Genomic DNA, 25,916 nt, shown 5'->3' on the forward strand with positions numbered 1-25,916 from the left:
TTGACATAACAGATTAATGAGCTCACCAGTAAAACATAAAAAATACTGTAGTAACGGATGTAGATACTCATCAGAGAGAAATCAATCTAACAAAGAATTCACTCAGTTGACACTACAGTGCCTTTTTCTGAAGTCATGTGTGCAATGTCGCTTTAAAAGGTGCAGTGAGGATTTAGGACATCATAACATGTCCCATCATTTCCAGTCCATGACTTGAGAAGGTGTCCTATTTCTGGAAATATTTTTGCTGCTATTTCTTTCCCTGTGTGTCCCCACTTCCTCACCACTTGGGTTTTAAAAATGTATTCCTTATCCTCTGTTCGTCCACATGCCATTTTCTATCACTCCCTGCTGTCTTCCTCTGCACTTGTCTGGAGCTCAGAGTTGAAATGGATTATCTGAACTCAGCACTACCTCCAGAGGAGTCACCAAGATGACAAAACTCAAGGAAATAAAACCATCTCAGTCACTGATCAGCAGGAGAAAAGGGTCAGAAAGGAGAGATGGGGAGGAAAAGGAGATGATGACAGATTATTATAAACCTCCCGAGCGATGATGAATAAAACCCTGCACCCAGCAGAAAACTAGGAATGTAGAAATCATGGATGACATACCTTAGAAAACCAATTCACAGTGTTTCCCATATAAGTATTTACTCTTGAAGCACAACAGAATTGCAAAGGGAGTGTTGTGGGTTTGCGTGGCAAGGTTTTGGTAGTAGGGTGGGGTATAGGGGTGGCTTCTGTGAAGCTGCCAGAAGCTTCCCCCATGTCCATTGGAGCCAATGCCAGCCAGCTCCTAGACGGACCACGCTGCTGGCCAAGGCCGAGCCCATCAGAAACAGTGGTAGTGCCTCTGGGATAACATAGTTAATAAGGGGAAAAACTGCTGGGGAACAGCAGCCGAGAGAAAGGAGTGAGACTATGTGAGAGAAACAACTCTGCAGACACTAAGGTCAGTGAAGAAGGATGGGGGAGGAGGTGCTCCAGATGCTGGAGTAGAGATTTTTCCCCTGCAGCCTGTGAAGACGACCATGCTGAGGCAGGCTGTGCCCCTGCAGCCCATGGAGGTCCACAGTGGAGTAGATCTCCACCTGCAGCCCTTGGAAGACCCCATAACAGAGCAGGGGGATGCCCGAAGGAGGCTGTGACCCTGTGGGGAGCCCATGCTGGAGCAGGCTCCTGCCAGGACCTGCAGACCCGTGGAGAGAGGAGCCCATGCTGAAGCAGGTTTTCTGGCAGGGCTTGTGACCCTGCGGGGGACCCATGCTGGAGCAGCCTGTTCCTGAAGGACTGTACCCCATGGAAGGGACCCTATGCTGGAGCAGGTGAATGACCGAAGGAGGCTGTGACCCTGTGGGGAGCCTGTGCTGGAGCAGGGGAATAATGTGAGGAGTCCTCCCCTTGAGGAGGAAGGAGCGGCAGAGACAATGTGCGATGAGCTGACCACAACCCCCATGCCTCATCCCCCACACCGCTCAGGGGGAGAAGGTAGAAAAACTGGAGTAAAGTTGAGCCTAGGAAGAAGGGAAGGGTGGAGGGGGACAGTGTTTTAAGATTTAGTTTTATTTCTCATTATCCTACTATGATTTGATTGGTGATAAAAGTGCTTCTCCCCTAGTTCAATCTGTTTTGTCCATGACTGTAATTGGTGAGGCATCTCTCCCTGTCCTTATCTCGACCCTTGAGCTTTCCATCATATTTCCTCTCCCCTGTCCATTTGAGGAAGGGGAGCGATAAAGCAGTTTTGGTGGGCACCTGGCATTTATCCAGGCCAAGCCAAAACAGGGAGTATTTCTGAACTGTATTTTAGCGTACCTTGTGGACAAGTACACAGTAACATCCCTTCACAACTAATCTCTTGATCTTAATTTACCAATAAAATCCACAACATGCAGAAATTTTGGGTTCTACTACTGTGTAAAAATGATGGAGTTCATTTCCAGAAAAATCTGCAGTTCGGCAGCAACAGACTCCTCGGCCTTGTTGAGAATAACAAGCAGTCAGTAAGAAAGCTTGTGGGTAAAATCACAGACTGCATCGCTTTCCTCTAAATGGGAGACGATACTGTGCTCTGCAAGGGCGGGGGGGAATGTGAAGAAAAATCAAGGTGTTGTCAGGGACTGAGAGGCAGCAGCACTGATTCAGCATGAATTTAAAAAGCAAACAAACAAAACACAAAAGAAAATGTCTTTGTACAGATGTGTAGCTTAGCGCTGGATTTTGTCCCAAAATAGAGAATTTCCAGATATAAGAGCCTAGCAGTACCGGGAAATCACTTTTATGCAAGCCATTTTAGTTATTACTGGGTTTTTTCCTATTGAAATCATAGATGTTCTTAGTTACAGAAACCTCTATAACAAAGTTATATTTAAACAGAAAAATAAACTATTTAAAAACCTAAGCAAATGCCTGCAATGAGCAGGAAATGTCTCTTACTGAAGAACAGCTATTATTATTATTGTCTCATACTGTAGTAGACATTTTATAATCCTTATGTACATTATCCAAAGTACTTCTGCATTTTAGATATTATATGCCTCAAATCAGAATAATTTTAGTAAGACTTTTCTGAATTAATAATCTAATATTCTAATAATACTCAAGGCATCATGTAAACAAACTGATTTGCCTACAGCCTCCAGACAACCTCTTCAGCTCTTCACATTGGTGACATTCTGTGATCTGTATTACCTAAAAAAATTCAATGGACCTTCAGGTGTAAGATTTTATTAATTTATGTGCTTCCCTTAAAAAGCCACACAACAGCAGTAGCAGTTACAGCTTACTCACAAACTGTTTCAGGTCTTTCATTCTTCACTGGTCCTAAGTAGCTACCTCTACTCTGAAAAGGCCTGCACTTGGCCTAGTAACTTGGTGAATTTCAGTGCTCAAAAACTTGTGTTCCTCCAAAATAAGAGAGATAGCTCTGACACACTTCACTAGATTTTTTTTTTAATACACAGCATGAGAATGGTGGAGAACCCTCCTCTCCTTTTCTTGACGTTTTTATTGAATGACTGTCACTTCATTTCTTGGATAGCTTTTTCTGTTAGACAAGCATTTTCTTATGAAATTTCCTCTATGTCTGTTATCTCCTGGGATATTCTGCTTTTACCATTCATTTAATATCACTTTCCCTAACCTTTACAAATCCAAAAAGTTCTTCCAGTGGTGTGAAGAGCAGTAGATGAGGATGACAGGAAAGACTAATGTTCAATACCATTCACAAATTAGCAAGCAACTAACAAATCACAATATTATTACAGCAGTTTGCAGGAAAAATATCCTTGTAGGGTAATGAATGTGAAGCAACACCAACAGCTGACAGAAAGTGACCAAAACTTGAAGGATTGACAGGCCTATTCTAGCAGCTGCAACTCAAGCTGTATTACCCCCGTAAAGCTGATAACATCTGCATAAATAAGCAAAAAAGAACATTATATCTTGAGGAAGAGATCAGGCCCAACATTTAGTGATGAGAGTGACAGCCATGCCATTACAGGATCAAGCCTTAATGTTATCATTAGCTCAGAAAAGATTCAGAAGAACACAATTTCTAAAAGAGATAATTTGGACAAATTTGCAGCCATCCATTTAAGTCAAAGTTGGTTAAGTCTGATAGAAAACAAATTAAGAGCAAGACATAGATCTCCGTTAGTTTTAGAAAATTTAAAACTGAAAACAAAATGTTCAGTCAGTTCTAAAGAACTGGACACAATGTTTGGGATAGAGTCCACTAACAGTGACACAGATGGCTCCACTTACTGTAACAAAGATGATGTGCCAACTGCTTATTCTCTTTGGGACGTAGGAATGCAGAACCAGCCAGATGTAACTGCCAAGATCTAATGAAAAGTTTATGCTTTTCAAGTCCCCTATTTTTCCAGATCTACTGAAGAAAGGCTTTCATTCTGCAAATGAAGCTGAGTTTCATTTTTTGGTCTAACTTTGCCAGCTCATTTTTAATAAGAATTTGAGAGGTCAATGTTAGCTTAGTTTTGCCAAATAACTTGATACTTGGGAATCACTGATTCACAGGTTTCTAAGGGAAGGGATCATCAGAACTCGGAGTCTGAAATCAGTGCAGTGATGACTATGCAATACACCACTTACTATTCTCAAGTTCAACCAGTATTTACCTACAGTATATTTTTATATATATTTAGTGGTTGGACTCTATGATCTTAAAATGTCCTTCACAACATAAATGATTCTGTATTATAGAATAAGGCACTAGTTTCAAGCCAGGAACCTCAAGAAGTGAAAGTCACAACCCATTAAAATTCACATACAGTATGAAGTTTAAATTGTCTGGTTTAGTGTTTCTTGAAAACTACCTCCTGTTACTATACTCATAAATCATAGTCAAGTCTATCTTATTGTTTCTTTTGATAAACTAATGAGATTGCACTACTTAAACTGTTTAAAAAAATAAAATCCCTGCTGCAAAACATGCAGCTTTCTTGTGGCAAAACAGTCACCTAAGTTGTGAAAATCTGAACTTTATTATTCTGCAAAAGATTTCAGCTCTGTATGAACTCATAAGCTGCAAGGTGATCCACAGGTAACTGAAATCTGCCATCTAATTCTCAAGTCCACTGAAGAGTAATGGAGGTTGCTAGTGAGTTTTACTCACTCAAGAGGACTACCAGTACAGTTTAAAAAAAAAAAAAAAAAAAAAAAAAAAAATCACAGGCATTCAGTTTAGGTGCCCCTCTTATTCTACTTTTTAAGTCAGACAAAACAAAAATACACAACTCTTTCCTTGATGCCAAAGAGAAGAGGAACTGAGTTCAGAATAGAGAAAATATTGGGGTACTGCCTTTTATTTAATTGCAGACATTAAATGCTGATAAGGTTTAGTACAGCAGCATTACGTAAAAGCCTGAGAAGCCATCACCAGGATGGGTAACTGCAGCTGAGAGAGAGACTGTGACTGAGGGTGGACACTTAGAAATCCTGATAACAACACACAAAAACCACGTCAAAAATGCACTGAAAACGTTTACTGTTAACCTGCCAGGACTGAGGAAGTGCTACATCGTCAACCACACACTCATCTAGCGCCATTCAAAGCATACACGCAGTACATCTCTAGCACCTTCCTCCTCTCTGCAGCTCCTACAGCCTCACAGCAGCATCTGTTATGCACCCACCACCCAGTTGCCTCATCTGTTCATATTTCTCTGACAAATAATTTGGCTATGCTCAGGTTCTGAATCCTCCTGCAACTCCCATCTGCCTGCTCCCTTACCCTTCTGCTGTCTTCCCTTACCAAATGCCCAACAGAAATTCCATCAACGACCAAATGTGAAAATCTCCCTCCAGTGTAGTGATAATTTTTTCCATTCTTCTAATCCAGCTGTACAGATGCTCAGTGTTCAGTATGAGGTGCCTTGAACGCAGCTGAAGATTTAAGGGTTAACAGCCTGTCATCCTGCTCCCAGACCCCAAAAAACAATCACATGGCATCCCAGTTCCTGCATGTATTCTGCAGATGTGATGCCATACAAGCCATGACACTCTCATGCCCATGAGGAATTCCAGCTCCTTTGATTTCTCTCCAACACACTCCTAACTGAAGCTATACCTTAGGCCAGCAGCAAAAAGTTCTTAAGAGAGAAGAAGAAATAAAATAAAATACCTGCCAATACATCCAACAGAAGAAAACCTTAAGATAAGCCACAAGCACAAGACTGCACTCCAGCATTTTTGTTGAGTACGTGCCACAAAAGGATCGTTTAAGATACACTAGTCCCAGAACACTGTCTTTTTTACTTACTTATTCATTTTTTAAGAGGAACAAGAAGCAGAAGTCTCAGTAAAAAATTCTTCAGGTGGAATAGATTGTATCTTCCCATGAGTAACATTTCTCACGTAAGACAAAGTCATGATAAAGCATGAAGGGTTTCTTATCCAGTCTGCAGAAAAATTTCGTTAATGTTCTTATGAAGAATCTGACCAAGCTACATTTAGGTAATTCTTAACTGCCACATATCAAGTACTCTACACTGAATTCTGCATCTTTATTAAAAAGTATTAACGAAGAGAAGAAACACTACCTAAAGGATAACTTTATAGAATTCTCAAAAGACTATGCATATGTATTTCTCAATATGCCAGACAATTAAAAAGAAATTTTATTTCTTCTGTAGTAATGAGTCACCAAGCTCCTCTTTATCTACAAATTAATTTATACAATAAATCTTTTAGAAGATCTTCTATTGTTTACCCTGAAAACATTGACAGCAAGAATGGATAAAGGCGTCATATAACCTCTAAAATAACCACATGTAAACACACCCAAAGCCAGATGAGAGAGCAGCACATACTTTCATCAGAAATCCATCATGCACGTACAGAATACAATGGGAACTCAAGCGTCAAATCTCACAGTGGTGGACTTCATCAAAGAAAGAATTACAGCTTTGTGTTTTTGTTGAATAGTAGACCAGGATTTTCTTCAAAGCTTTCGGTGAAATCCACTTCTAACAACCCCGTAAGTCACCTTTAATCTTTAAAGGCAAATCAAAAAAGGTGCAATTTTAGAGATGCTACAGATACAAGAGTGAATTCTTTAACCAACTGACCAACTTTACTAACAACAACTGAATTTTAACACAACTGCCTCTAAACCTAAGCAATAACAAGATCCAAAAATTCAAGCTTTCTCATTAAGCACAGGATATCTCAAGGCCTTGCCTTGAAAACAACACACTGCATACGATCTGCTACTGCAAGCACATCTGTTCTCCAGGAGAATACAAAATCACGGTAATGAGATTGATAACACCTTGTTACCACAGAAGAAAACCTGTGATAAGATAAAGGGATTTTCCTGTAGCATAGGATAAATCTGTCTGAACAAGGAAAGAACATTCTTGCTTATCCTGAAGTACACACACTCAGTGAAATTTGCATTATAAATATGACTATAAATTTTCATAACAGAAGACGTTATCTTTTGTAGACTTTCACAATTATTCAGTGTTTCTCCACTCCAAACTCAATCTAGGATCTCAAAGTCAAGCTGAATTGATCAGAAGTTTGTCATCACCAGAAATACAGCTTCATGTATTAAATTAGGATTATGTTTATTCAGACACATAGTACTCAATCCTGACTTCACTAATATGTCAAACCAACTGCTTTCAATTGATTTTTATAGACGCAACTGTTTTCAGGTCAGCAGATAATCTGACATATAAACAGAAACACTAATAAGTTTTCATGAAGACAGTAAAATTTAGTATGACACAGTTACAGGAGTGATGTTATAAATGGGACTGTTCAGCCTGGAAAAGAAAAGGCACCAGGGGATCTTATCAATGTCCATAAATACCTGAAGGGAGGATGCAAAGAGAATGAAGCCAGGGTCTTTTCAGTGGTGCCCAGTGACAGGACCAGAGCCAATGGGCACAAACTGAAATATTGGATGTTCTGTCTGTCTGAACATCAGGAAATGCTTTCTCGGTGTGAGGGTGACAGGCTGCCCAGAGAGGCTGTGGAATCTCCATCCTTGGAGATATTAAAAAACTGTCTGGACACTGTCATGGGAACTGGCTCTAGGTGGCCCTGCTTGAGCAGGGGAGTTGAAGGTCCCGTCCAACCTCAACCATTCTGTGATCACTACCAAGAGTAGTGACGACCCTGAACTAGTACTGGGCACAAAACTTTTCATTACACCCAAGACTACCCAAGATCTTCCCAAAGTCAAAGCCTCGTCGAGGCAGAGCACCGAATACATAGAGATTAGAGCACTCATCTGCTGTATGGGAAGTAAACATTCAGATCTCAGTTCTGTGTGCAGAAAAAAACCTCAAATCTCAGTCTCTCAAATTACATACATTCCAACTTTATTTTTTAAACGTGTGCTTTATCATAAATGAGGTGTGAAATATATTTCTGTTAAAGGCTATTGCCACAGCATGGCCTGAACAACATAATGCCAGATTTCCTTACTGAGTGAACAGGAGCTCTTAATTCTGAGGTTAAACACAATTTGGTGTAATAGCAAAAAGCCCTAAGTATGTTTAAAAGCAAAGATTATTCTGGAATTTAGAAAGACTAAAGACAGTCACAGATGGTCACGAATTCTCAAATGAGCAGCATCAAAGAATCAAAGTGTGTCGTATATTCTGAAAAAAAAAAATAAAATCAAACACAGGCCAATTTCAGTGAAAGACCCAATGTTAATCACAGAAAAAATATTTCCCATGACTGCTCTCACCTTCCCTGAGCAAAAAAAGTTTATATTTGTCAAAAGACTCAATGTATTTATCCTAGACTATTCCATTACCTCGAAATGTCACCACTGGAGGATATTGCAACAGAGGAGCAGCTATGTACTACGGATCAGTTCAAAATCAGGAACTCGGTGAAGCAGCACCCATCTGCCTCCTTCTAGCCTTTTGGTCACTTCTGAACAGTCCAGGCTCTACTAGCAATTCTGTCACAGCTTACAATGCATACAGCACTAGCTAAGCTAGTGACAAATTGAACTTTGAGGTAAGTAAGCATTTAGAGTGTAAGAAATCTAACAAATTCATTCCAGGTTTAAAAATTAAATCTGTGTTGGATTAGAAGAAAAAACCTTCTATTTAGGATCTATACTAATATTTAAGTAGGCTAATAGTGAATATCCTGACTAAATACTGAAATTAATGAGTTTTTCCTATTACAATGCTTTTTAATTTTATTCACTGCATTAAGCTGTTTTACAAATATGCTGAAACGACCTCTTTGAATGGCTTTAACAACATAGGAACTATTGATTGTTGCACCCAATTCCAAGAGCTGACAAATGTCTTTCTACCACTTAAGGAGAAGAGAGATGACAGCTCTTCCATCTGTTGGGACTGAGAACCTTTGTGGCTGAAAAACAGCTAGGTCATTTTTTCCTCCCGAGAGTGGAAAACAAGAATAAATTGGCCATGTAGATGTTCTTTAACAGGCAGTGCTTAAATTGAGAGTCTATAGCAACATGAACCGCTTTCTGTAGCTGGTTTGTTTGTGTCTCGGGCACAGGAGCCAAGGGAGATGACTGCATTATTTGCTGGATGTTGCTGTTACTGCAAGATAAATACAGCATTCTTCTTTTTATCTCTGAAGTGCCTTTCAGATAAACAGTCTGACCCGAAGCGAAGCCCTTTGCTGTTTAAAAAAAACAAACCAGAAGAGATCTCTCTTCCCAACAAAAGTTAGACCAAGCAGATAGGTGTCTTTACATCTGATATTTAAGAAAATCAATTGATATGATCCCAGCCAGGGTTACAGAAGCGGGGGGGAGGGGGCACGGAGGGGGGAGTGCAAAAAAAAAAAAAAGACATAGCAACAAGAGTGTAATAAGGTGGAATTTGCAGGACCTTTGCTGTCAGGTTCTGGAAAATCAAAGTCAATAACAAGCACTGGCCAAGAAGCATTGGGCCCAGCGGTGCCATTAGGACGGGGTTGGGACAGAACTACACCTCTCCAATGGAAATGTCACGCTCCGAGCTGCGAAGTACTGAACCAGCATTGTAGGAGGGAAAAATCTGTAAGAAAAGCAGTGCAGATTTGTTCTCTACTTCACCTTTGAAAGACTAACAGGTAGAAATGTCTTTTCACAGAGGAATGACAGAGCAAGGGAATAAGTTATTCTCCTCTCCTCAGGTTCAACGCATATTTAACTGCATCACACCCTAGTATTTTCACACATCAGTATCATACAACAAATATTCAGTTACAAACACATAGTTTCCAAAATATCAAACATAAAGCCAATAGATGTTACTCGATGCATCAGATTCGTATTCATCTACTACCCCAGGTCAAAGAGCTCTCCGTGCACCTGCTTTATTCCCCCACTACCAAGCACAGATACTTGTTCTTGAAACATCAAATAATGGAAACCTCACATTATCTGTAGGCTACCTTTTTCAAAGCTTCACCATCCTTATTTTCAGATGCTTTTTTCTGATGTATAACTTAAATCCTCCTTGCTGCAATTCAAGTCCATTTCTCACTGATCTTCCCATGGAAGACCGTGAACGTATTCTCTACCTCTTTGCAACAGCCTTTTACACAACTGAAAGCTGTTATCATGATACCCGAGTCTTACCTTCTCTGTATTCAAAAAACCCCAGTTCCTTCAACCTTTTCTTATTAGTTTGTTTGGGTTTTGGGGGTTTGTTTCTTTGTTTTAAAAAAACAGACTTCTGAGGACTCTCGTTATTTTTCTCTGAACTCTCCTAAATTGGTCCATATCCTTTTTGACCTTAGGAGGTTCAAGGAGGGCTAAAGAATTCCTTCTGGTGTTTAACAGAATGTCCCTGTCACACACTCCAGATGGTATTTGACATCATTGACAAGATGTTGTTTACCGAAGTTAAAATTGACTATTAACCCACATTTTTTTCTTGTATTGCTGATGCTTAAGGAGTCATTACCCATCCTGTGCTTGTACAGTTAATTATTCCTACCTAAATATAGTTTAAATCTGTCCTTTCTACATAGCAACCCAGCTAGGCTTATTTTATTTTTCCCATAGTGTTTCAGTAACAGAATGAGTAGAATGATTCCATATTCACAGAATTCAGACCTTGCCTCCCAAACATCCTTGTACATTTTTTAATGTTGTTGTCACCTGAAGACTGATTAAGCAATCTCTATCCTTCATTCAAAGTATTTGATGAAAATACACAATAAGAATTAGGCTGAAGTCAGGCTCCTGTGAAGTTCCATTTGAAGTATCTGTCCATTCTGACAGATTTTGTAATGTGTACGTATACAGACACATACACCTTCTATATACACATCTACCAGAAGTCTTAAACTGTCAGAATAGAGAATTAAATTAATGACACATTTTTTCTTGATTAACCTTGATTTCTTAATTATAGTTATTACACATGGTTGTAATCTTCCAGTTGCTTACAAGAACTTATTTATTTCTCAAAATGCTTTTCTAAAAAAAGAAGTTAAACCGACAACCTTGTAATATCAAGATTCTTCCTCCTTCCCTTGTTTTACAGGTGGCGTTCTGCTTGCTCTCTCCACTCAGGTTTTGCTGAAAAAAAATATTGTGGCACTGAAGATCAGCCAGTTTCAAAAAAAAAATAAATAAAAAAATAGATTATTTCTTGTGTGTATGCCTCTGTAGCCTCAGTCTGGTAGGTGGTGTTCTCAAAGCACCAGTAACATTTACCAGTAGCACAAAAACCTGCACAACATGCAATTATGACAGAGCAGAAGATTTAAGCCCAATGTCTTCCTCCACCTGAAAGTATTCAGATCCATGTCTCCTATCCAAGTGGCTGTAACTACGAGATTACCTCTGGGGAGGATGGAGCAGGGAGGAACACACATTACAAAGCCTTGCACCCCTGTTTGCAAGACCACTCACATATTTCATAGCGAAGAGTCTTTGCTTAATACAGAAGCTACATGACAAGGATTCCATACATCGCTCCTGTGTCTTCTTTTCCTCCTCACTTGCTTTCTCTCTTGCTTTTTGTGCCCTATGCTCTGCCCAACAGCAGTTTCAGCAGGAGTGGAGAGCCACAGCGCTGTCATGCTGATGACAGCACTGAACCAGTCTCTTTCATCTCCTAAGCAAATATTCTACTAATAACATAAGACATGATTACCTTCAGAAGATTCCTCCAAACTACAGTTAGAAGACCAATGATTTAAGACAGTTTTTCCTCACTTTTTTCCTATTAGATGGCACAAGGGAACTGACAAGTGAAGATGTACTTCAGCAACTCCTCTGGCCAAACATGCTCAATATTTCATTTGGGACATTCAGTTCTTTCTATTTCCCCAGTCTTCCTACGGTGCACCCAGCAGTACAGCTTCTATGCGGGAGACAAGGAGACAACGCTAGACAAGAGCTCAGCTCTCAACCTTTCCGCATCTCTCCCCGTTTCCACTGAGCAGGCTGCTGCAGCAACTACTGCAGTGTTATTTCAGGCTAGGCAAAAAATCCAGGCATGCGGCTGCTGTACTGGCCAAACTCAAAGAGTGCAAATACTGCAACACATGGTGGCCCGCTCAAGTGCTTTCTTAGCAATCCTGGTACTGGTTCTTGCCATGATTCACAACCGTTCCTTACTTTACGGTTATGGAGACCATATACTTACAGGATCCTGAAACTTGAAGTTCTTCCTATAGTGTGGGTATCTAATAACGTTTCACATATTACATGGTCTGAATTATTATAATTGACAATATTTTTAAATATCAATTATTATACATATCTATATTTCCAGTTAATGCTAATATTTAGTAAATAACTTTAGAACAGTATTTTCTATTTCACCCCATTGTATTAGATTTATTTATATCAGCAGAATCAAAATCACCTTGCTAGAAAAATATTTTAAAAAATAAAATAAATCAGGGATAAACATTTTAGCAGGGCCTGTTGCGATAGGACAAAGAGTAATGGTTTTAAATGAAGGGAGGGTAGATTTAGACTAGTGAAACACTGGAACTGGTTGCCCAGAGAGGTGGTAGATGCTCCATTGCTGGAAACTTTCAAGGTCAGGTTGGATGGGGCTCTGAGCAACCTGATGTAGTTGAAGATGTCCCTGCTCACAGTAAACGGGTTGGACTAGATGACCTTTAAAGGTCACTTACAACCCAAACTATTCTACGTTAAACACTGAGTGAGGCCATATGCTTAAACGTACTGACTGTGTGTGCCTAAAAACATTGCTGCAAGAACACTTACTCTCTCCCCAGATAGACCCCGAGAACAAAGACTATATTGATTTCCTAATACATAAAAATACCTAGCTCAATGCACCCATACACATAAAGCAGTGATAATATTCACCAGACTGAAAAATAATTGACTGATCAAAAAACCCACAACACCTACCCTTCAACAAAAATACTTTTCAATGGTATCTGTCCATGGTATTTTTAATTTGCTTCATAACAGCACAGTCAACTTCCATGCTGGATTGCTTTAAATCTTAAAAAAAAAATTAAAAAATTAAAAAAAAAAAATAAATCACCACACAAAAAAATCCACCCAACCAAGACTTGAAGATTGCAGCTACTGAAACAAAGTATGTCGAAACTATTCAAGATTCCTTAATTCAGGAAGAGTAGAATTAGCACAGGCACAGCAAGCAAAGCAGCTAACATAAGCACTGAAATGTACTGTTACTAGGTTAGAAAACAATAAAAATGGCCTTATTATAAGGTACAAAGCATCAGTAATTGCTTAGCACAGATGCTGGCAAAAGACACGATCCTTATGGTCACCGAACCACATTACAGGGGACTGCCTGCGCCTGTTCTCCTTACACCTCTGATTCGGCAGCAATAAAAACGAATACAAATAAAGGAATAAGAATCCTCTACAGACTTTGGTTGAGCCCTGCATGGCTGCTGCTGTCACTTGACCTGTTTGGCTATTAGTGTTAGTAAAAGGTTATCTTAGATTGTATTTGCTGTTTGCAGGCTTATTCAAACTGTACTACAGTAGAAACTGTCAGCACCGTTTTCAGTGAGAAGCTGACAAGCTTTTTGGAAGTAGCTATGAGATATGTATAGCTACAAAGTTTATAAATCCAGGCCAATTATAAGATCTTCAGGCTGTTTTATCCATTCCTCTTTGAAGTCTATTCTAAAAACCTTTAGCTCCAACTTAACAACAACAACAAAAAAAAAAGTAAGCTTCCAATTAAATTAACGGCTCAGACTGAGAACATGTTCAACACGCAATTGTGCAGGAAAACACGTCTTGTCTTTCAAATCCACACAAAAAGCAACACTTCTGAATGCAGCGAGAAGGGCCCAAACCCAAGCAGAACACCGTCTCCGTAACGCAACAGAGGAAGAAACGACCAGGTTGGTTTTGCTGAATACAGAAGTGTGTGTATTGCCATATACATGCACATTAGCTCCTCTGCTTTGCTGCAGTTCCTTTAAAATGCTGAAGTTAACTCAGGTTCACCACCATTTCATTAATAACACACAGTTCTTTGCAGGTGGAAGCCGGGGGGGGTGGGGGGAAGACCTTGGGAGCAGTAAAGGCAGCTAATCCCGGTTGCTGTACAGCCTGGTCCTTGGGTTTCATACACACTTGTCTGCTTCCAGTTTATGATACAACAGACTCTAAAATTCAGAGAAAACTAATTTTTATGTAAATTTTAAGCAAACTTTTAAGTTTTAAACAGACTTGCATCAACTTTATATTGAAACAGACTCCAGCTGCACAAAATGATCCAAGAGAAGCCTTCCGCTTGATGACTTAATGTTGTTCACCAACAGAAGTACCGTCCATGAAACAACAGGCTACTTGCAAGAGGCTGCACAGCTCTAACTCCCACTTTCACTGAACAGTAAAAGTCACTGACTTCATTTAAATGCAATTACACACAAAAGGTCAACAAAAAGTCTCCAAGTACTTGTGGGCAGATAAAACCCTCTGTTAGATTTCCTAAATTTCCTAAATTTACATAGAGCAATTAGCAAAGCATTCCCTTTCCTTTAAAAAGATAGTTTACGTTTCTACAGTCTTGACCTCTTTTCTTCTTGGAGAGAACAACTCCACCATTTCCACTCCATCCCACAAGTACCAAACTAACTTCTCCCAAATAGTCTAGCAGATATCAACATAGTTAAACCCTAGCAAACTGTTCTTCTTGAAAAAAAAATCTGTTTTGAACTGGAAGGCCCAAAAGCTCATCCACCATTTCCTAACTCTACAGTCAATGCAACAAGAAGTAACCTCCTTTTCATGGAGCATCCCCCCCCCTCCATAAGAGCTGGAATGTACAGCTTTTTCATGGAAATCATATGCAAACTTAGGGCACATTTAATTCATCATTTAAAGACTGATCACTGACAATATTAAATCAACCACCAATATATTCAGTCTGGGACAGAACAGACAGAAGGCTAGGTATGTAGTTTACCAAGCATGACAGTTCTGCAACTCAGATCTTTGAAGCATCAATGCAATAACTAATCACAGTAGCTCATCAAACAGAGAGTGAATTAGTGCTTAAAAATAAAAAAACAAAAACAAACCCCTCAACCACATAACACAAACCAACAGAAACACCCCCCACCCCCACCCCCCCGAAAACAACCAACAGAAAAAAATCCCAAACTCCCAGCTGAGTACAACACAAACATTCTGACAGGTAGGTAAATAGATAAAATTTTCAATTTTGTGAATTTCTGCCAATTAGAACACAAGTTATAGTAACTCAGGCTTCACCACAGCTTATAAGAATCAGTTTCTCTAGCAATATGAATTTTACACTGTCTCATCAATATATCAAAGAGGGGAAAAAAAAAGCATCTATAGTCTAAGCAGAATTATTCCTTTCTTCTTATTATGAATAATGTTAGAAATGTTACAATAAATTGAAATGCCAGGATCTATCAAAAACTCCTTGCTCTTCTAGGCCTGATTTTAAGGGGAAAGAAATCCATAGAGATCTGACTTCTAAATAGTTTATTAAAAATTAATTCATGCCAAGAGCACAGTAAGTGTTCTTTTTATTAAAGAAAATACAATAATTTCAGTGAAGATAAAACAATCTTACAAAGTAAAAGGTGGTAAAACACATTAAAGGGATTAATACTAAAAATGTATTGTCTAGAAACACAAATGAAATGTTCACACTGTAACAAAATAGCGGATTTATGTACTTCAAAAAATATTCTTCATAGTTATCGTGAAGTTAAACAAATTTTAGAAGCATTTATTTTGCTAAGACTTGATCACTTAAGCCAAATAATTTTGATGCAATGAGAAGAAACTGTTCAGCAGTCCTTTACTTAACCCCACAGTGCCTCTGCGCCTAATAGAATTTCTTTAATGAGGTTAACAAAATGTTATTAAGGGAATTGGGATTTGAATTCCAGACTTTACGTATTTCTTTTGTGACTGTACGTAAATAGTTTTATTAATAGTAGCTTCCTAAAAGAGGGTTTAAGAATAGACTTTTGCAAATCATAAGGCTCTCAAGGTATAATTAACATGCATATAGAGACACTCGTATAGAGAGTACATTAAGATGTATAGACAGAAGCAGTATATGATATAAAAACAAAGTATCAAAGCAGATAACATCCTTTTAACAACAATATTCAAATACGACTCTAAACTATTTTATCAAGAATCTTTGCTGTCTCATTGTTACAGAAACGAAAATTGCCTCACTACAGAACTTCTACTCTGACATTTTCAAATGATCAAATAAATTGCATTTTGCCCACTAAAGTGATAAAACAGCAGTTAATACAAGAAAAGCTTATGGCTGGGTAGAGTGGAGGTATCAGTTACAATGCTGAAATTGATGTTTTAAGCAGTTGTGATATAAAATAACTTTAAATTTTATATTAAAGCTTTGCACATTTCTCAAACAGATATTATGTCCCTTTTCATTTGCATGGACTCCTTCACCCAAATAATTAGATAGAAATGCTACACTTTAAGTTCTAACATGGATACTGAAAAATCAAATCTTTTTGAAATGTAAACATCAAGAAAAACAGCAAGCATAATGATCTGCCAAGCTTTTTCTTCAGCCACAATTTATTTTAAACTTTTGCGAAACTGAGGCATTCTCTACTTATTGCAACATCATTACATTATCCAGGTGCCTCTCCCTATGTAATCACATCATAATTTTTTTCCCTGATCTTCTGCATCACTATTTTCCAAGTACTTACAGTATTTCTCAGGCTGGTGTTATGTGCAGATTTAATTAGCACATTCTTGACATACACATCTTTTTTACAGTGAAATATTAATAACACTCCCCTATTACAGCTCCCCTATTAACAGTTTTTCTCTCCACCTACAATAATTTCTTCTGCAGAAGTCAAAATATATGACATCTACTGCCTGTCCTTTACCCACAAGACTTGTTATTCTATTAGAAACAAAAATTAAAGTGGTTTGACACTTTTTGTTCTTGGTAAATGTCTGTTTACCATCCCTCATAATTATTATTTTTCTAGGTGCTTACAGGTACTTTTAACGACTTCTTCCAGTATTTTTCCAGGAATTAAAATCAAGTATGTAATAAATCTCACTCAATTGCTTAAGTCCTGTGTAGAATGAATGTATCAGCTATTAATTTAAAGAACATTTTTAAATGCTTATTTGATTCAATTTTCATGCAAGCTGAAATATCTAGGCTTCTTAATCTCTATTTTCTTCTGAGAAATACAGTTGTGACATTTGAAGAATTGGAGAAAGTAATCTTCTTCAAATATTTCACTTATTTAAGCATAATAAAAACATAACACTCAAACTTACCCAATTTTTAGTGACACAGGTTTCAGCATGCTGCAGCCAATTAATTGTTGAACTCTTTAATGAATTGATTTTTATTGAGTTCTAAATTAATATGATTTTTATGAAACTCCAGACCATCTTTGAAAGTAGTAGCACTAAAGATATGCGAAATGGCGTATGTATTTTCTGCCCTACAGCAGACCAAACAGCTGTGTAGTTAGCACAAGTAGCAGCACAGGTGATATGTTTTGCAACAGTTGTATCCCCTCATCTTTCATGAGAGAAACAACACTCATCTTACTTTATATACAAGATCTGTAAAGGAGATGTACTAAAAAGATGTAAGTGGAATTGTGTTACTATGAAATACGGTTGAGGCAGATGACTTCTTCCCCATTATTTAAAATCAAAACACCAAACCCCCCAAAATACTCAGTTCTTAAAAGTTTAAGATACTAAACTAGGGACATCACAAGAAGGAACAGACAGGTTTTCATTTCCTACTAGGACCTCCTTCCACAGCAGGCCACCTAACTGCATGCTTGACAGGGAACATTTAACATGCACTCTACTTCAATTTACAGCAAAGCACCTCATGTTACACTGGCCAAAATGCTCCTGTAACATCTTCTGATGCTATCATATCATCACTTCTTCAGGTGAAGAAAAAAAAAGTAATTCTGGAGAACCTGTACTATTAGATCCAGCAAATTTTAATATTAAATAGCATAACTGCATATCGACCATTGGCATTTCACTTACTCTTTAATGCTTACAGTGAAAGGAAAAAAAAAATTGTGCAACTGTAATCTTTCCATTCACCTGAGTAATGTTTTCACATATGCAAAGTTCTGGTTTATTTTCAGTTGACCCTGACTTATGTATTGCGTTGATATGTAACATGTTTAAGTCATGCAGTTTACTACAGACTTACAACTGCAAATAAAAGCAGCTATGTGACTGTCTTCAGTCAAGGAAAAGAGATTATATTTCTAGCACTAATATCCCTATTCTCAACTACATTGTGTCTTCCAGGCTCACAGCTTTAAGATGATGCATATTCCTTTTCACAGCACCAGGATTTGACACTGTGACGGGTATACTAATACCAAGCTGCCAGAAGTGATTAGTAATCTTCTGTGGGTGCAATCAGCCCTGCTTACACTCACTGCATCCACAACAGGAAGGAGGATTGAAAAGAGTATTACCCTTTATCCTGGGAGCCGAAGAGAGAACAGCTTTAGCGGAGGAACTGAAGACCTGAAGGGGTCTGATTGGGATGTGTCTGAAACCTGCCTCATCTAGCTAAGTTAGTGACTGCAAATGTTGCTGCTACATAAGCCAGTTCACAGAGAGAGGCAGTAACATACAAACGTTCTTGTTAGTTTTTAACCAAGAACTCTGTATCCCCTTATTAAAAAAAAAAAAAAAAAAAAAAAAAAAAAAAAAATCACCAGCAGCAAAAGCTTCCAAAGAACGACCAAGAAAGCCTTAAAGTTAGCAAGGAGAAACCTACAGCTTGGTGACAGGCTTGTCTCCAAATTCCTGCTATGCTCTGAAGCAAAGGCACCTCAGTAAGGGCTTAGCAGCTTCTTCCACTTGAGATCCAGGTGCTGCACCTGCAAGTAGGACTCATATCTATAAGTCACACCCAATGGTGGGTGACAGTAATCACTTACACAGTGCGCTGTAGGTTAGGATATATAACCAGGAATGGAAGAGGTGGGATCTGAGTCTTCCCTTTGGCAGAAGAAACTCAAACCCACCTGTCATGCATCTCAGAGAAGCAAGTCTTCCTCCATCTAAGTCTAGGTGCTTTCCTAAACTTGGGAGAGAATTTGTTGGGGTTCCCTCTGGGTTAGGAGGGCATATGTGTGTATGTGTACATCCCAGGGGCAATTTACCTGTAAATCTGTCTGGATGGAGAACTGCTCTCTTTCCGTTCATTATTGAGGTAAGATCCTGAACTCTTCTTACTATTTCAGTTAAGCACCTAGAATTTAGCGGGAGGAATACAAGTCTGAGTGCCTGTCAACCAGGCTACAAGCAGAGTCTGGCGAAGATGGCATTTCACAGCTGAACATTGGAGGTGTGAAGGGATTTACAGGCCGAGTGGACTGTTTCCATGGCCTCTTACTCAAAGTACGCAGCGGAAAGTGGGAGAAACTAGGTTTTACTCCCTGCTTAGTTCATGTATTGTATATTACACAGCCACCATGTGGAAAACAGAAATAATCCCAGGAGCAGGGCTCTGAAGTCAGATCTGAATCCCCTGACATTTGACTATGGAGCAGCTTGCAAAGGTGACCCAAGTCGCACCACATTTCCATTACGTGTTTGGGACTGTGGTGTACGGAGCAGAACAGAGTGAAAGAATTACTTTGCATCCCTCACCCTTAATAAAAGGATAACAACAAAAAAAAAAAATCTGTCTCACTTTGTATTGCAGTCTGCCAAATATTTCATTTTTGGAATGCCATTTGTCCTAGGAAAAATCGGAAATCATTAAATAAATGCACTCATTTCATGGCTGCAAATGCTAAATGCGTATTTTTCAGTGAATTGTTACACTAAGTGCCACAGATCATCCTCATCTGCTTCCTGCTGTGGTCTAAAGCTTTAGAGGAATGTATAAAACCCCATGCACCTAGAGATTAGGAGATTTATCTTCCTCCAGCTCATCAGCTTGCAAACCCAAAGCTCAACAGTTTACATCATTTGTACTTTATATTAACAAGAGTATGTAATGATTTCACACTCAGTAAATTTTACTGTACTCATTTTCACATTAAAAACAATTCTTCATGTTATTTTCAAATTACTAGTTACAAATTATACCTTTCTTAGGGTTGGAGAGGTTGAGAGGAATCTTGCAAAACAAGCCTGGTTTTGTTGCTGTCATGGAGGGGGTTCCCCCACTTCTTGAGTCAATCTAACAGGTTAAGTCTCTCTACTGAGACCAGAGAGGATCATAACAATCTTAGTGACTTAAGAGAGTTCTTGAAGATACAAACTGCTTGCAAACAAAAAAAACAAAAAAAAAAGGGGGGGTGGGGGGAAGAGCTAGTTTTACTGATGCACTCACACTTACTTTACCCTCATTTTTAATGCACACTTGGTGAAATATTTCCTTACGGAGGCTGATGGCAAACTCCTTTGATGAGAAATATGTTGGGAGGGGGGGTTGGGGAAGGGGAGGCAGAAAGGAAAAAAGCTGCATTTCTCTCATCCAGTGCCTTCTACTGGAATGCTGTGGTGGAATGAGGTTACGCAGAAACAAACTAGGATGTTTTAGAGTTAAATGCCGTGCTCAGAAAACACAAAAGAAACTGGAATGTTAATGAACCAGAGAGCACAGTTAGAATGCAGAATTAATTTGTAGTCAAGTGAAGCCTGAAATTTGCTATTGGATTCTGCTACTTGTTGACTGTGGTTTGTGTTAGGTTCTAAGGCTTGCTTGCTTTTTTCCCCTCACTCTACTGGGATTTAATGTTAAGGAATAAACAAAACTTCAGTATGCGAGTCACACAAATGACCAAGGAGCAGGAGCCTTTAAAATTGCTGTTTCTTGGCCAGCTGAGGTTGATTATACTCTCAATCCTTCAGTAATAAATAAATAAACAGAAAGAGAAGACAGAAATTCCTTTAAATTGAAAAAGCACAGGGTGGAGGTGATGAACGACAAGAAGTTCCACATAGTTCCAGGCACACCAACACACGTGTATTTGTCTGTGGTTCTTCACAAATCCATAATTTTTGTCACATTTTTCAAGTTTAGCATAGGTAGCAGTACCAAACATACCAGTGCATACATTATGCTTCTGCATATAACTCTACCTCCCCAAACACAGCATTCAAAAGTGTCTCATTTCTGCAGTGGCATTACTGCACTACTTGCTCATGCTAATTTATTCACCATTTCTCAGCAGTACCAACATCTTATCTATCATCAGCACCAATTCCCCATTTCACCACCCTCGGCTCACTTATAGGTGCCCATTCCACAAAAAAAGATACCAGAGACTGCGAATTCAAAAATATGCCCACCGCCTGCTGCAGGGCCTTGTGGCCCTTGGAAGCATCAGCAAGTATTTTACACCATTTACATTTTCTGCTTCTCTGTGCTGCAACGAGATAAAGCACCTTGAATGCATGGGGGTAGGTCCTCTCCTCATGAGATTAATCTGCAGTTCCCGAAGTGCTGCCCTGAAGCCTGGCTATTGCAAACATCCTGAAGACTATTCTCTGCTTGGCACATCTCTGAAGCTCGCTTACAGGATTGGCAGCTGGTGTACAACACAAACACTGCTTGCTGCCTGGTGTGTAGCTGCCCCATGCTTTCATTGCAGCCCTACAACCACTGCCAGATTCTGCTAGGTATGCAGATCTGTTCCTTTCAGTCACTACGTCTCAAAGACAACGGTCTTCTTGTGTCTCACCCACTGCTGGACATGCTGCGATGTCCTTGCTGAACTTGTGCAGTTAGACTGTCTGAAGTTTCATAACCTGCTCACCTTAGCTTTTCATCTTAATTCTCAATTATTTCAATTCACGGTGTAAATGTTTGCTGTCAAATATGGTTCACATTTAAATTAATGGAATCCCCACAAGAAAAATATAGCCATTAATTTTTATGGGTTGTTCTTGTTGAATGGTACTTGATAACACAACTCATTCCCACCACTCACTCATATTGATTGGCAATGACAGGAAGACAAATCAACTACAAAATCTGGGAACTGACCTCAGTGTGGAGAACTGAGCTGGCATTCAGACTAGTGGAAATGACCTGGCAATGAAAGAAAACCCTTTACAGATTACTCAGGATTATAGGTACTCTTGATTTCACTAATAGGTCCTGGGTTCTTTTATTCTTAGCAGAGAACTATGTAAAAATCACTAGGTGAAGAAGAGAAGCTAAGAATGGGAACATGATAATTTAAGATAATATTTCATAATGAGTTCTTCCATATTTGAATATATTATTCCAAGAATAAATATCAGAAAAACTTTGGCAACTTTCAGCTAAATATTTTAAGTAATGCATATTGCTTTTGGAACAGAAAAGAAATAACGGGTAACTTAAGTCCTGTGCTGGGCCTCCTTTATCTGTAAACTTTTATTGAATTTCCATGTTTGCAAACAATAAATAATAATAATAAAACAGAGCATTTTTATAGCTGTTTTCATCCATAAACTCTGAGGTACTCTTTAGTAAGCTTGTCTAACTATAGCCAATAATTTTCCCCTGTTGACTGGTGTGGAATGCTAAATGCAAGTGTAGTCCATTAAAAGGGAAATGAGAAGAAAGATCGTCTTGTGGTTAGTGCCTGTGACTGGGAGTAATAATTCTTCAGTTTTATTTCCAGCTCTGCCATTGACTCATGGAGTGACCCCGGGTAAGTCACTAACACCAAGAGACAAAAAGAGAACAGAAATGAAGTTTCTACATTTGATTTAACCATCAATAAGAAATTTGATTTTCATAACTGCCAACTATCTGGAAACACTCTTTGTGGAAAAATTTTGCCCTAATCTCTTATTCCAGTAGTTGACCCATCTGAAATTCAGTCTTCGTGAGAAATTGAACTAGTTTAACATGAATCAATTTTAAACTGATCTCATTAATTTGTTATAAATCTCAACTGTATACATGCTTAAACCAAGTAAACTCTCTCTGAAGTAACAGTTAGGCTTATTTGGTAAAACATATGTTTTACTAAACAAAACTTGAAGTTCAGCCATTTGAGAGCTTCTGGATTAGGAGAGAAAACTATTTTATCCTGGTTCAGACCCAGCTTTCCACTCAAGCACCTTTTTATCATGCATCTACATTCTGCAGGCACTGGGTGTCAGATTTAAGCTATTACTTCCCTTTCATATTATTCAGTCTTGTTCAATATATTACATTGTCAAAATATTACTGCAAATTCCTTTTTCCTAGCCTTTGCCAGGCTGTCATCTACCACTGATACTGATCCCAACAACTTTCTTACCCTCCTCTTTGCTCTGTCCAGCTCCTTTTTTCCTATCCCTGTGAACTATAGCATTCCTGGCTTCGCTTTCAAGACTTTTAACTACCTTTAGCTCAACTTTGACTATTCAATGACTGCCGAGGTGTCTGCTCCCAGCTCCAACTAGCTGATCTTCCCTTACAAATGTTTTTGGAAAAAAACAAAAATCAAAACATGAAATCCAGAAAAGATTTTAAGTGGTAACACAGGTCTGACAGGACTTCTCTTGATTAATTTATTGTCAGTCATAAGAACAGTAGAAGCTGTCAACAATTTAAGGTTTTTAGACTTTCAGATGAAAATTTGAACTATTTGTTTTTTCAATAAGTGGAGAAACAAAGCTAAACAATGTACTATTATAAGTGACATTGCTGCCAACCTTTTCTATTGATTACTAGTAAAACCCGACAGAATATCAATGGCACCTTACTGAAATTATCTCTACCTGCTATGAGATATAACGGAGTGCCTCATGCATGTTTAACACGTTTAAAAGGAAAGTACCTTAGCATCAAACTATCCACAAATGGAACCTTCCTGATTTTTAGTTTAACCAAAATTAAGTCATATTTATTAACATTTCAACAGAGTAGAATACTGTCTGCAGCAGCATGACTTCATCTCCTCCCTTGCAACATACTGCAGTTGGGAGAAGTTCATGCACTGAACGCAGTGGGTATCACTACAGACCCCAATTTCAGAAAGAAGTTACCAGCTTGAATTTTTCTAGATGCCTTTCAGATCTTCTCACTGTCCTCGAATCACACATATAGCAAAGTAATTTGTTTGTTAATTGACACAGCACTATCCCCAGTAAAATCGATGGTCTTTACTTCATTAATTCTGAGGTCATCAGAGCTTTCCAAGATATTTAATTTCTCCATTGTGAATTCTTGATAGTCAATTTGTCAAATTGCAGAACACAAAATAAATAATACAGAAATACACGAATCATTTACCTTTTTGACTCTAATGGAAGTATTGCATGCTGGACATTTGTGCCAAAAGGGTAAAGCAATTTTGCTTAAAGCTACAAGCAGCAAAGAAACACCATTTCTAAAGACTGTATACTCTAAATATATAATAAAATATATAATAAATATAAATGTATACTTCTAAAGAGAGTTGGGCTGAATGTACAACTACTCAGCTCATGGGTTGCCCAGGGAATATCTGCCAATATGTTAAGTGGAGAACAGGAATTTTAGTTTTACCTCCCTCCACAGTAGTTGGTGCAAATTTGCCATTTTCTTGCAAATTTATGATTCCAAACAGAATGTGAAAACTACGAGACAAGGTCCTGTGCAGGTGACCCTGCTTCGGCAGGGGGGTTGGACTAGATGACCCACAGAGGTCCCTTCCAACCCCTACCATTCTGTGATTCCGTGAGTAGGTTGTGGAAGGTTGGGATGTTTTTACAGAAATGGAAATTCTGTAGACAGAAAAGAAGATGAATAGAGAAGGACAGAAGATGATGGTCAGAAAGATATGGGCACCGCACAAGAGAAGCAGCAGCACTAAGGATAAAACGAAAAAGGAGACTGACTTACGATAAAATAACTGAAATGCTGAACAGAATTCTGTTCCATAAAGTCAACAGCCTTTTTAAGTTTTAATTTGCTCATTGAGCAGTTTTGCAATTGGATGTAAAGTAGCATATAAATTATTGAACTCCTTTGTGAATAAAAAGACTGAAAATGTACTAATCTTTTAGGCTTTCTACAGAAAAAAACGTGCTTATAACACTGCTAGAGCATGCTGACATTAGAACGTTACGAGGAAAAGCAGCATTGCTTTGTAATATTTAACATTCATAAGATGACGGGGTAATTCAGCTTTTCTGATATATACATATAGCAATTTCAAAAGTCTTAACTATCAATTTTATATCATTATGTAAAACGAGTGAACTCATTTCACCAAATTTGAAACCTCTCCATCATAATGGTTTGATTCTTGAACATCACAGCACTTACTTGCTCCGTAAGAGAGAGGAGGAAAGATGAAAGGAAATATCCGAAACATTAGGAGTATATTACTGGGCAATAATCTAAAAGAACCAAAATGAAGTTCAGTGTCGCTCTTCTAGCTAGGTTTAATGGCAAAAGAGTACAGAAGCTACAGATGTTTTTTTAATGGCAAACAGATGACAACAGGGTATCTGAGGCCTGTATTATGTTACTACAATGTTGGTATTACCACCGTCATCAGACAAAATCTATGGTAATCATATGTAACTTGCATTTTTTCAATATATTGCAGGTTTCCTAGGTAAGGACCATATCTTTTGCTGTGGCTTCTGTGGCACAAAGTTTAAAGACTATGAATCGTACCATAAGAATTTAAAACTCTTATACAAGTGAGCATGTGGAGAGAAGTGAGTCTTGGCTCCTCCCCTACTGCTCATTCTTTTCTGTACATTTCCAGTGGTCTGCATGCAGCTGTGCAGCTGCATGGACTGTATATGAGAATAATAAAAAAATTCCCCAAACGTATATATTTCTTGCATGCTTTAGCTCCTGGAGTCAGATTTGCAAAGATACTGAAAGCACTCAAATATAAATATGTGCTTAGAATCATCTACAGCAGTACCCACAGTGGTTTAGTTAAACTTTGGTTTTAATCACCGAATTGTTTAAGCAT

The 25,916-nt window shown here is 38.5% G+C and overlaps 1 protein-coding gene across 4 annotated transcripts in view; it reads right to left on the bottom strand.

The window, feature by feature from the left end:
• Nucleotides 1–25,916, bottom strand: part of SORCS2 (sortilin related VPS10 domain containing receptor 2) — a 595,440-nt gene that overhangs the window by 171,365 nt on the left and 398,159 nt on the right. The gene's annotated exons all lie outside the window — the stretch shown is intronic.

Source organism: Opisthocomus hoazin, chromosome 5 (assembly GCF_030867145.1).
Source record: "Opisthocomus hoazin isolate bOpiHoa1 chromosome 5, bOpiHoa1.hap1, whole genome shotgun sequence".
Taxonomy (NCBI): domain Eukaryota; kingdom Metazoa; phylum Chordata; class Aves; order Opisthocomiformes; family Opisthocomidae; genus Opisthocomus; species Opisthocomus hoazin.